The sequence below is a fragment of the Aegilops tauschii genome, chromosome 7 (genome assembly GCF_002575655.3).
Source record: "Aegilops tauschii subsp. strangulata cultivar AL8/78 chromosome 7, Aet v6.0, whole genome shotgun sequence".
NCBI lineage: Eukaryota > Viridiplantae > Streptophyta > Magnoliopsida > Poales > Poaceae > Aegilops > Aegilops tauschii.
In genome coordinates, this window is record NC_053041.3 from 83,978,157 (window position 1) to 83,992,389 (window position 14,233).

Sequence of the window (14,233 nt, forward strand, 5' to 3'; positions counted from 1 at the left end):
TGTGGTGTTCCAGGTGGCGTGAATTGCGAAACTATTCCACATTGTTTCAAATGAAGACCAAACTTGTAACTCAAATATTCTTCTCTGCAATCATATCGTAGAAACTTTATTTTCTTGTTATGATGATTTTCCACTTCACTATGAAATTCTTTGAACTTTTCAAATATTTCAGACTTATGTTTCATCAAGTAGATATACCCATATCTGCTCAAATCATCTGTGAAGGTCAGAAAATAACGATACCCGTCGCGAGCCTCAACACTCATCGGATCACATACATCAGTATGTATTATTTCCAATAAGTCAGTTGCTCGCTCCATTGTTCCGGAGAACGGAGTCTTAGTCATCTTGCCCATGAGGCATGGTTCGCAAGCATCAAGTGATTCCAAAAGCCCATCAGCATGGAGTTTCTTCATGCGCTTTACCCCAATATAACCTAAACGGCAGTGCCACAAATATGTTGCACTATCATTATCAACTTTGCATCTTTTGGTCATCAATATTATGTATGTGTATCACTACGATCGAGATTCAATAAACCATTCACCTTGGGTGTATGACCACAGAAGGTTTTATTCATGTAAACAGAATAACAATTATTCTTTAACTTAAATGAATAACCTTTTGCAATATACATGATCCAATCATATTGTGCGCTCAACGCAAACACCAAATAACATTTATTTTAGGTTCAACACTAATCCAGAAGGTAAAGGGAATGGGCGATGGTGATCTTATCAACATTGGAATCACTTCCAACACACATCGTCACCTTGCCCTCAACTAGTCTTTGTTCATTTTGTAACTCATGTTTCGAGTTACTAATCATAGCAACTGAACCAGTATCAAATACCCAGGGGCTACTATGAACACTAGTAAAGTACACATCAATAACATGTATATCATATATACTTTTGTTCACTTTGCCATCCTTCTTATCCGCCAAGTATTTGGGGCAGTTCCGCTTCCAGTTACCATTTCCTTCGCAGTAGAAGCATGCAGTTTCAGGCTTGGGTCTATCTTTGGGCTTCTTCATGGGAGTGGCAACTTGCTTGCCATTCTTCTTGAAGTTCCCTTTCTTTCCCTTGCCCTTTTACTTCAAACTAGTGGTCTTGTCAAGCATCAACATTTGATGCTTTTCTTGATTTCTACCTTCGTCGATTTCAGCATCACGAAGAGCTCAGGAATCATTTTCGTCATCCCTTGCATATTATAGTACATCACGAAGTTCCAGTAACTTGGTGATAGTGACTAGAGAACTCTTTCAATCACTATTTTATCTGGAAGATTAACTCCCACTTGATTAAAGTGATTGTAGTACTCAGAAAATCTAAGCACATGCTCACTGGTTGAGCTATTCTCCTCCATCTTGTAGGCAAAGTACTTGTCAGAGGTCTCATACCTCTTGACTCGGGCATGAGTCTGAAATACCAATTTCAGCTCTTGGAACATTGTATATGCTCTGTGGCATTCAAAACGTTTTTGAAGTCCCGGTTCTAAGCCGTAAAGCATGGCGCACTAAACTATCAAGTAGTTATCATACCGAGCTTGCCAAATGTTCATAACGTCTTATATCTGCTCCTGCAATAGGTCTGTCACCTAGCGGTGCATCAAGGACATAATTCTTCTATGCAACAATGAGGATAATCCTCAGATCACGGACCTAGTCCGCATCATTGCTACTATCATCTTTCAACATTTTTTTTCTCTAGTAACATATCAAAAATAAATGGGGAGCTACATCGTGAGCTATTGATCTACAACATAGTTATGCAAATACTACCAGGTACTAAGTTCATGATAAATTGAAGTTCAATTAATCATATTACTTAAGAACTCCCACTTAGATGGACATCCCTCTAATCATCTAAGTGATCATGTGATCCATATCAACTAAACCATGTCCGATCATCACGTGAGATGGAGTAGTTTTCAATGGTGAACATCACTATGTTGATCATATCTACTATATGATTCACGCTCGACCTTTCGGTCTCAGTGTTCCGAGGCCATATCTGCATATGCTAGGCTCGTCAAGTTTAACCCGAGTATTCTGCATGTGCAAAACTGGCTTGCACCCGTTGTATGTGAACGTAGAGCTTATCACACCCGATCATCACGTGGTGTCTCAGCACGAAGAACTGTCGCAGCGGTGCATACTCAGGGAGAACACTTATACCTTGAAATTTTAGTAAGGGATCATCTCATAATGCTACCGTCGTACTAAGAAAAATAAGATTCATAAAAGATAAGCATCACATGCGATCAAAATATGTGACATGATATGGCCATCATCATCTTGTGCCTTTGATCTCCATCTCCAAAGTACCGTCATGATCTCTATCGTCACCGGCATGACACCATGATCTCCAGCATCTTGATCTTTATCAACGTGTCGTCACAGGGTCGTCTCGCCAACTATTTCTTTTGCAACTATTGCTATCGCATAGCGATAAAGTAAAGCAATTATATGGTGATTGCATCTTATGCAATAAAGAGACAACCATAAGGCTCCAGCCAGTTACCGATAACTTTAACAAAACATGATCATCTCATACAACAATTTATATCTCATCACGTCTTGACCATATCACATCACAACATGCCATGCAAAAACAAGTTAGACGTCCTATACTTTGTTGTTGCAAGTTTTACGTGGCTGCTACGGGCTTAGCAAGAACCGTTCTTACCTACGCATCAAAAACCATAACGATTTTTCGTCAAATGTGTTGTTTTAACCTTCAACAAGGATCGGGCATAGTCACACTCGATTCAACTAAAGTTGGAGAAACAGACACCCACTAGCCACCCGTGTGCAAAGCACGGCGGTAGAACCAGTCTCATGAACACGTTCATGTAATGTCGGTCTGGGCCGCTTCATCCAACAATATCACCGAATCAAAGTATGACATGCTGGTAAGCAGTATGACTATTATCGCCCACAACTCTTTGTGTTCTACTCGTGCATATAACATCTACGCATAGACCTGGCTCTGATGCCACTGTTGAGGAACGTGGTATTTCAAAAAAGAAATCCTATGATCACGCAGGATCTATCTAGGAGAAGCATAGCAATGAGCGGGGAGAGTGTGTCCACGTACCCTTGTAGACCGAAAGTGGAAGCGTTTAGTAACGCGGTTGATGTAGTTGAACGTCTTCGCGATCCAACCGATCAAGTACCGAACGCAGGGCACCTCCGCGATCTGCACATGTTCAGCTCAGTGGCGTCCCTCGAAATCTAGATCTAGCTGAGGCCGAGGGAGAGTTTCGTCAGCACGACGGCGTGGTGACGGTGATGATGAAGTTACCGACGCAGAGCTTCACCTAAGCACTACAACAATATGACCGAGGTGGAAAACTGTGGAGGGGGGCACCGCACACGGCTAAGAAATCAACTTGTGTGTCTGTGGGGTGCCCCCTCCCCCGTATATAAAGGAGGGGAGGAGGAGGAGGGCTTGCCACAAGGGGCGCGCCCTAAGGGGGGATTCCTACTCCTAGTAGGAGTAGGTTTCCCCCTTTCCTAGTCCAAGTAGGAGAGAAAGGAAGGAGAGGAAGAAGAGAAGGAAAGGGGGGCCGGCCCCCTAGTCCAATTCGGTTTGGGCTAGGGGGGGCACGCGCCCCACCTTGGCCTGCCTCCTCTCTTCCATTACTAGGCCCATGAAGGCCCAATACTTCCCCCGGCGAATTCCCGTAACTCTCTGGTACTCCGAAAAATACCCGAACCACTCAGAACCTTTCCGATGTCCGAATATAGCCTTCCAATATATCGATCTTTACGTCTCGACCATTTTGAGAATCCTCGTCATGTCTGTGTTCTCATCCGGGACTCCGAGAAAACTTCGGTCATCAAATCACATAACTCATAATACAAATCGTCATCAAACGTTAAGCGTGCGGACTCTACGGTTCGAGAACTATGTAGACATGACTGAGACACATCTCCGGTCAATAACTAATAGCAGAACCTGGATGCTCATATTGGCTCCTACATATTCGACGAAGATCTTTATCGGTCAAACCACACAACAACATACGTTGTTCCCTTTGTCATCGGTATGTTACTTGCCCGAGATTCGATCGTCGGTATCACCATACCTAGTTCAATCTCGTTACCGGCAAGTCTCTTTACTCGTTCCGTAATGCATCATCCCTCAACTAACTCATTAGTCACATTGCTTGCAAGGCTTATAGTGATGTGCATTACCGAGAGGGCCCAGAGATACCTCTCCGACAATCGGAGTGACAAATCCTAATCTCGATCTATGCCAACTCAACAAACACCATCGGAGACACCTGTAGAGCATCTTTATAATCACCCAGTTACGTTGTGTCGTTTGATAGCACACTAAGTGTTCCTCCGGTATTCGGGAGTTGCATAATCTCATAGTCATAGGAACATGTATAAGTCATGAAGAAAGCAATAGCAATACACTAAACGATCATAGTGCTAAGATAACGGATGGGTCTTGTCCATCACATCATTCTCTAATGACGTGATCCCGTTCATAAAATAACAACACATGTCTATGGCTAGGAAACTTAACCATCTTTGATTAACGAGCTAGTCTAGTAGAGGCATACTAGGGACACTTTGTTTGTCTATGTATTCACACATGTACTAAGTTTCCGGTTAATACAATTCTAGCATGAATAATAAACATTTATCATGATATAAGAAAATATAAATATCAACTCTATTATTGCCTCTAGGGCATATTTCCTTCAGATGCCTCCGTGTCAACTCTTGGTTCACCTTGTCGTGAGGTAGAAGCTTCCACTTGGACGGACGAGGTACTCTCCTTCACCTCCGTTGGACGAATCTTGCCAATAGACAAGTCTTGGATTGCTTCCGAAGGGTCTTTATCTCCTAGATCAATTGGCAATTGCTCTACTTGCGAGCCATTAGATTCATCAAACTTCACATCTACCGTCTCTTCAACCTTTCGGGTGAAATTATTGTAGACACAGTAAGTGTGAGAGTTTGAGCCATTACCAAGTAGGAAACCCTCATGAGATTTAGGAGAAAATTTAGAACGACGATGCTTATCAAGTATATAGCACTTTGAGCCGAATACTCGAAAGTATCCAACTTGGGGTTTGTTACCGGTGAGAAGCTCGTATGCCGTCTTGCCGTGTAGCTTGTGAAGATACAAGCGATTTGTTGCATGACAAGCTGTCCCAACCGCTTCTGCCCCAAAGTGTTTTGGTGTCTTGTACTCATCAAGCATCGTTCTCGCCATCTCAATAAGAGTCCGGTTCTTCCTCTCAACAACTCCATTTTGTTGAGGCGTGTACGTAGCCGAGAACTCGTGTGAAATCCCTTCTTCGTCAAGAAAGGTATCCACATTTGCGTTCTTGAACTCCGTTCCGTTGTCGCTGCGAACCTTCTTGATCTTCACTTCAAATTGATTTTGGTCCTTCCTAGCAAAGTTCTTGAAGATCTTTTGGACCTGCGATTTATCATCAAGAAAGAACACCCACGTAAATCTTGAAAAACCATCGACTATCACTAGACCAAATGAGTTTCCACCGAGACTTTTATAGGCATTGGGACCAAAGAGATCCACATGGAGTAGCTCGAGCGGTGTTCTCGTGGTCATGATGTTCTTCACGGGGTGGCTTCCTCCAACTTGTTTTCCTGCTTGACAAGCACTGCACAATCTATCCTTGTCAAATATAACATCTTTCACTCCAAGGATATGATCACCTTTAATAAGCTTATCAAGATTTCGCATGCCCGCATGACCTAACCTTCTATGCCACAACCAACCTTTAGAAGATTTAGCAATTAAGCAAGTTCTAGGTTGAGCCTTTTTAGTGAAATCAACAATGTAAAGATCACCTCTACGTATACCGGTAAAGACCATTTTATGATTATCTCTATGAAACACTTGGCAATCTACTTCAGTAAATAGGACATTGAAACCAGAGTCAGCAAGTCTAGATACGGAAAGTAAATTGTAGCCAAGGGATTCAACGAGCATAACATTTTGTATGGAGCTATCATGTGAGATGGCCACCTTACCAAGGCCAACCACCTTACCCTTTGAGTTGTCACGAAAAGTGACATACTTTTGAGGGCCGTCATTTTCAGCAAGCTCACAAAACATATCCTTGTCTCCGGTCATGTGATCGGTACATCCACTATCAAGAACCCATTCCTTTCCTCCAGCCATGTAGCCGCGAAGATTAGCCATAAGGCCAAAGTGTCTCATAGACTCACCAAGATCAAAGTCACTATCATCATCCTCATCATAGTATCCATGTTCAACATTGTCTTGTGATTGATCAATTCCTAGAGAGAGTGATTCATTAGATAAGTGATCATCACAATGTTCATCTTTATGAATTCTAACAGCTTCGGAGATGATATTGCTAATGATTCCAACATCTCCTTTGGCATGCATGAGGTTAGTAAGCTCAAACAAACAATCACCAAACTTAGGATCATTGGAATTCATCTTACTCAAGGCAATAGACTTATGAAGAATCTCATCTAAGTTTTGCAAGGAATAGTTTGGAAATCGTTCCTCAAGAAATCTCCATATAGTGTAGGCACAATCAAGAGTAGGCAAGCAACCGACCAAATTTCTAGGCAAACATCTAGTAATAAGATTGACAGCTCTAAGGTTGTGAATCATGTCAATAGACTCATCCAGGGTAGGATGCAAAGCATCAACAAGGGGTGCACAAGGGCTAGTAATGTACTTGTTCAAGTGATATTCATTGAAAATCTCAAGCATCTCATTTTTTCACTCATGAAAGAACTCTACATCATGTATAGGCACTCTACGTCTAAGACTCTCCAATGTAGACTCATCCATCTTCCTCCAATGGTGATTAAACCAAAGCAATGGAGACCAAAGCTCTGATACCAATTGTAGGATCGAGAAGAGGTGTCTAGAGGGGGTGATTAGACCATCAACAAAGAAAAGTAGCTATTTTTAATTTTTTTAAGTTAAGGTGGAGTTTTAGCACAAGTTTAAACATTCACAATACACTTCAAGCAAGCATGGCAAGAGTATATGAGCAGCGGAAAGTAAAGCATGCAAGTTGCAAGAAAGTAAAGGGATGGGATTGGAGTGTGCAAACGCAATTAGTGACACGGAGATTTTTGGCGTGGTTCCGATAGGTGCTATCGTACATCACGTTGATGGAGACTTCAACCCATGAAGGGTAACGGTTGCGCGAGTCCACGGAGGGCTCCACCCACGAAGGGTCCACGAAGAAGCAACCTTGTTTATACCACCATGGCCATCGCCCACGAAGGACTTGCCTCACTTGGGTAGGTCTTCACAAAGTAGGCGATCTCCTTGCCCTTACAAATTCCTTGGTTCAACTCCACAATCTTGACGGAGGCTCCCAAGTGACACCTAACCAATCTAGGAGACACCACTCTCCAAAAGGTAATAGATGGTGTGTTGATGATGAACTCCTTGCTCTTGTGCTTCAAATGATAGTCTCCCCAACACTCAACTCTCTCTCATAGATTTGGATTTGGTGGAAAGATGATTTGAGTGGAAAGCAACTTGGGGAAGGCTAGAGATCAAGATTCTTGTGGTTGGATTGGAATATCTTGGTCTCAGCACATGAGTAGGTGGTTCTCTCTCAGAAAATGAATGGTGGAAGTGTAGGCATGTTCTGATGGCTCACTCCACAATTGAAGAGTGGGTGGAGGGGTATATATAGCCTCCACAAAAAATCTAGCCCTTACACACAATTCACCAAACTCGGTGGGACCGAATCGAGAAACTCAGTCAGACCGATATGGTTCAAAATGTGAATGTTAGAGTTTTCGATGGGACCGATATGATCAACTCGGTGGGACCGATGTGCTAGGGTTAGGGTAAAACCTCAACTCGGTTTGACCGATTACACAAACTCGGTGGGACCGATTTTGGTAATAAGAAAAACAGAGAGTTGGTCAAGCAAACTCGGTGGGACCGATTGCATATCTCTGTGAGATCGAAATAATTGCAATAGGCAACAGAGAGTTTGCAAGCCCATCTCGATGAAACCGAGATCCCATCGATGAGACCGAATTGATTAGGGTTTCTGGCAGTGGCTATGTCAAGTGAACTCGGTGGCGCCGGATAGATCAAATCGGTGGGGCCGAGTTTGACTTTAGGTTTTGGGACATATGTGAAAATGTGAAAGTGGTTGAGGGCTTTGGAGCATATCACTAAGCATTTTGAGCAAGCAAGCCATTAAGCAACACCTCATCCCATTTTAATAGTATTGGTTTTTCCTATGGACTCAATGTGATCTTGGATCACTAAAATGAAAATGTAGAGACTTGAGCTTTTGCCAATCCTTGTCCTTAGCTTTCTTGAAGGGGTTCCACATCCTCTTGTCCATGCCACTCCATTGTTGAACTCATCTCAAATATACTAGGTAGAAGTATTAGTCCAACAAGAGATATGTTGACATTAATTACCAAAATCACCCAGGGAGCACTTGTGCTTTCAATCTATTACAACTCTTTTTTTATGTATGCACTCCTTATGATAGTTATTAGGGAGTTTCGGTGTTTTTGGCGACTCTACTAGAGCTGCTCTTATGTTGGTGTTAATCTTGTTGCATGCTTCTACTGTTTATAGGTTCTCTCGACGTGGTATGTTTAAGAGTTGGACACCAAATCACAAATACTGCATGGGCAGAACCAGGTTTTTTTTTTGCACGCGCTGCAGAAATTCAGAATATGCAATTGTCTTTTTTGTAAATAAATTCAAACCTTGTCGCGCTTTAAGATTTTGAAACTCGAGGAGGGTGGGGGGGATGCCACCTACTCGGCCTAACATGGGTGAATAATTTACATGTCATGTGGGGGCCACATATCGTGATGGAGGGGGCCGATTTGGCCACACCAGGAGTTCATGTTGCACAAGGCAATCAACCAATTTGAGATATGTATTGCATCCCTAATTATCCCTAGTTATTATTAGTTTAGAGTATGAATTTGGATAGAAAGGTACATCCCGAAGAAGGTTTTCTGCTAGAAAGTAGTTTCTTTTAGTCAGAATTGTAATTGGATTTACTAGTAGAATGCCCGTGCGTTGCCACGGGCTATTCAAAATTTATAATCAGTATGTTTCATTTATCATCCCCTCGTCCTAGGTGCTCTAATTAGAAACACAACAATCAAATATTAGGAAATTTCACCGAACCAACAATAATGAAGAATATGATATCTATCCTACTAATAAAGGGAGGTCATATTTTTGGTCCATCATGAACTTATGCAGAAAAGCCCCTATCCCTTTTACTTACCCACTGTCCGCTCGCACACGAAAAAATACATCTCTAAAGTGGGGAACCAGCCAAGGCCAACAAGAACTCAAACTCCTATCCAATATCGACTTTGCGCTCTTCCACCTCCATTGATAAAGATGGGTCGTCAAGTCTTTCCTCACGACAACCTCGAGCAGCCGCCGACATCCCTCCCTGCATCTACCCCTACCCCCTGCTGTCGCCTGCACTGTCCTTGCTCCTCGAGGGAGGGCCACAATGTCCTCTACGATGGCTACAATCAATCCACGAGGAGGCCACATTCTTCCATGGGAACCGAACCAAGCACACCACCCTCCACAACCATCCAATCCCAGCCCTAACAACGTCAAGATCCGCCATTGATCCATGAGTCAGCCTCGCCGCATCCAGGTTCACTACGAGCCTGCGACGTGTCTGTAGTCGATGCTATAAGATCACCATCGGATCCTGCTTGCTTTTACCATCACTTCGTCTCTCCCCAAGGCAGCGACACCACCCAACCAATGACCACCACGGTTGTAGATTGCCTACATAAAATCATGAGAAATCCCACGGCGGTGCTATAAAATCACCATGGCGACCGACTAGTCTAAGATCTAAGCTAGTTGCTCTTTGTAGGAACCAGTAGAAGTAGGGGTGTGGCTCAGATTTGTTCTTTGGTGAGCGTGCGTGCCCTGCTGCCCACCAGCTCTTGGTCTACAACTCACCTATCTCCATTCTCGAGATGACCAAGCTCGATGCGCAGGCCGCATACGTCCGCCAGAGTTATATCCAGGCCCTATGACTTTTGGATCACCAACTCCATGGGTGCCAGGACCGGAGTCGCCGTCATCCACCAGGTGGATCAAGGAGGCCCACCACCTAGGCTCTACATCACAACATTGTGGATCAAGGAGGCCCGCCGCCGGCTCTACCTTGCAACATTGACTTTACTCCGCGCGTGGTTTGCACAGGCGCCAGCCAACCCGTCCTTGATCTGGTATTGTTGCAGGCTAAACTGAAATCTTAATTATTTGAATGATGGGCAATGGATATGTCATCTGTCAGTTGTAACGATTATCTTTTCTCATGCATCCCGGCACTGAAGTCTGATGGCTTACTTTTCTCTCATCCTCTTGTTCTTGTTTACCACTATGTACTCTTGAGGCTGGTGTGAGTAGGCAATTTGATTTTATTAGTTTGGGTTGGGATTGATGATTTAGATTTTGTGTTTTGCCGTAAATGGTAAAAAAAACCTTCTCTGAACTTTTAGTTACAAAGATTTTGTGATTTGCTGTAAAAAGTAAAGAACGTTCTCTAATAAACGTAAATATAACCTTTTTTATTTTGCAGTCTCAACTTTTCTACACTCCAATACTAGACGGATTTTTTTGGTTTTATCTAATGACCTTCTTGATTGTCGTTCACTTAGAAAGTTAATGCAATCTATGGTATTAAAGCAAATTATTAGTCATATTAAAGAGCAAAAGGCCCTGTAGGAGTCAAATCATGAGTTTTATGGTTGTACTGTAATTTGCAAGATCTGAGATTTCTGCAAGTGTACAATTAGAAAAGAGCCAATTCAATTGATTTTCACATTCAGAATAGTACGTTCGCAGTAGCACTTCAATTTTTCATGTTTGTTCAGCTTGCTAGGGAGACGGGCGGAAGGCCCGCATGGTGGACGAAAGAGGCAGCCGCGCTGTCCATGGCTGCGGCTGCCAGTGAAGGTGGAGATAGTGGGGGGTGCCAGCGGTGGGGTTGGGGCAATCAGGGGGAGAAGAGCTCGGCGGCGGGGTTGGGGTTGGGGGAATGGTTGGAGGAGGAAGATGGAAGTGGGAGGCGATCGATTGTTGATTGTTCAACAAAACCGACGGGCAAAGGGTGGGAGTTGAGACAAAGAAACCGAGCAGTAGATAGTGGTGGGAGGTGCAACGAAAATAAACCGGACGAAAGTGGAAGACGGAAAAAAACCGTGGAGGCGAGGCTACCAAGTCAGACATTAGGAGTAGAGATTACCTTAATCATTATCAGGACAACACCTAATATACGTCCTCCCCTTTCTAAATATATCACTACAAAAAGTACCACGAGTCTGCTCTGATCAAAACAATACAGTTCTCCTTGCTGAATGTTACCATTGTCAACCAAAAAGGGCATATGTTGCACATCAGCAACCTGTATATCAATGAAGTAACGATGCCACGGGATGATAAATAAAGTATGGGTGAATTAGTTAATATATTTTATCAAATGTGCCGAGTACAACATATGTCTCAGTTTCACCACATCTCGTATATACATTAGTAATCTAATCCAACATTTTTGAATGTTAACATACATAAATATAAGGTCATATCGTAACTCCTAACATACATACATGAATGTTAGCATTGTCGATGTCCTAGAGGTACTGCAATGTTTTGTACCGAGTCTTGCCAATTTCTGTCTGTTCTTCAATTGGTAATCTCATAACCATAGAAATTCTTTTTTTTTGGAAAGATCGGGATGGTGGGGCATTTACCCATGTCAAGAGAAAAATAATCAAATGCCCTAAGCACGTAATCATGCAAAAAGATGAAACTTAGAACGTGCCTTGCACTACAAAGACTTTTTTTTACCTCTCATATGTGCGGACTCATAGGTAATACATTATCCCATATGCACCCTTTCTGCTGGAAACATCATGGTCGCCCCCACGCTCCTCAACACACTTGCCTTGCTCATACATGTTGCTTAGTTTCGGCTTCACCCCTGGCAATATTATCATTGAATAAAGAAAACACTTACCTGCAGTAGATAACCTTGATTCTTCACTGCAGAGGATAATTTGGTGGTATTAGCGAAGACAAGTACTCCATAATTTTGCATGACATAATGATGTGAGCATTAAAAACATCGAACAGAGTCAAACGAGAGAGTCAGTTGATTCAGTAAACTCTTCTATTTCGCTAAATCATCTAGCATGTCAGAAGACCAAGAAGAATGGCATTTCCAGAAAGCTTTTCTGTTGTTTCCTTTCCTACTCAGCTGATAAATATACATCAACCTTTTTGTCCTGTGAAATCTATATTATAGTTTCTCCAATTTTTTTAAAAAGGACAAGAGGTAAAGAATGGTTGTAACAATGGATACCACAAGCCTTCACCAATAGAAGAAGTTCTTACTGATCTTTCCCTTAAGGACCATAAACACATATAGATCACTACCATACAACAAAAAGTGTGTTCATTTAGAGTGGAGGCCAAGGCACACACATGTACTCAATCGACGAGACCGCAGGTCCTCCTAAATTACTGCCATGATAGGGAGCTCCAGCTGGAAAATATTAGCTACATATGAATAAGAACTACATGAAAAGGTTCGCTACTTTATTCATTAGAAAATACAACAGCTTCCCCACACCAAGGAGGGGAAAGAGAATGAAAAAACAGTATTAGTTAGATCACAATGCTACTTCTGTAATTCTAGATAAATTTAAGCCAGGATACCAAGCTAGGAAAAGAACTTGTGATAGAATTAATATTTACTGGAAGCTAAATATATATCTTGTATGTAAAAATGAAATAACACCATATTCCTAACCACCAAACATGGTTTTCGAGAAGAAACAACAGGCTAACCTGCACCCCAGTCCATTCAAGATGTACAAGTGTTCTATACTTGCATATGGTTTCATGCAGTACAGCAGTGTATATACTTCCTCCGTCCAGAAATACTTGTCGGAGGAATGGATGTATCTAGACATATCTTAGTTCTAGATATATTCATTTTTATCCATTTTTTCGACAAGTATTTCCGGACGGAGGGAGTAATATATACTGTAGTTGTTTATTTGGGCCTAAAAGAGAAACAACAACTAAGCGACTCTATGCTTTGTCTCGAGGAGTATATTTACACAGTCCTATTATTTTTTAAATATTATATAAAAGTAAGTGTTATAAACTACTAAAAAGATATCAGGGGAACGTGTAGTAGCAACCTGATGAGAGACGACATCTAGTTCATGAACATGTCATTTTCTCGTACTATAAGAAGGGCGCATCAAAATCATAATTGCGTAGCTTTTAGTTTTTTGCCAAAAGTTCAGGCGAATCATTTATCTTCTTTTGCGCCGGGCATGGAGGGAAACCATTTATCTAGACGTTTGAAAGATGAAGCACTAGGACTCTCACAACAGTCACTTTCAATGGGACATACCACCCTTGAACAGGGTGGAGCCTTGCGAGCGGACACGTATGTGGTAGTATTTTTTTGACAAATCTGGCCCCTTTGCATGACTTGAGGCACGTCTGGTCCTTGGGCAAAACTAATTTGAAATCTGACCCCTGGGGTCGGCGCCATATAGCATGGAGCCGAAGTTGTACATGTCGGCGCCACACTACACGGAGCCGACATGTACAAGTTCGGCGCTGTGCTACATGAAGCCGACCTCAGATGGGCCCACAGAAACCCTAAGGGCCAGATTTGCTCGGCTCCACATAGTATGGCGCCGAACTTGTACATCTCGGCGCCATATAGTGTTGCGCCGACATGTACAACTTCGACGCCATGCTATGTGGCGCCGGCCCCGGGGCCAGATTTCAAATTAGTTTTGTCCAAGGGCCAGATGTGCCTCAAGTCGCTCGAAAGGGTCAGATTTGTCAAAAAATACTATGTGGCAAGATGATTGTCCGGTTGTTACTGAAGACTTGATTGACAATAGTATAGTACACTGCAAAGAAGGTCTGCAGATATTAATGCAATGGTGCCAAAAGCCAAACGTGCATTTACAGGGTGAGTCGCTGCAACATTAGCTAGAGCATGTAGTTAATTTTGTAACTTAAGAATGCATCGGACAAATAAATGGCACGTACAGACAAATGATTGTAAATGACAATTGAACAAAAAAATTGCCACTTACTGTCCGTCAAAAAATATGAATTGCATACTATATTTGCTTGTAAGACAAAACATGAAGTAGAGAGAGAACACAACCAGATAT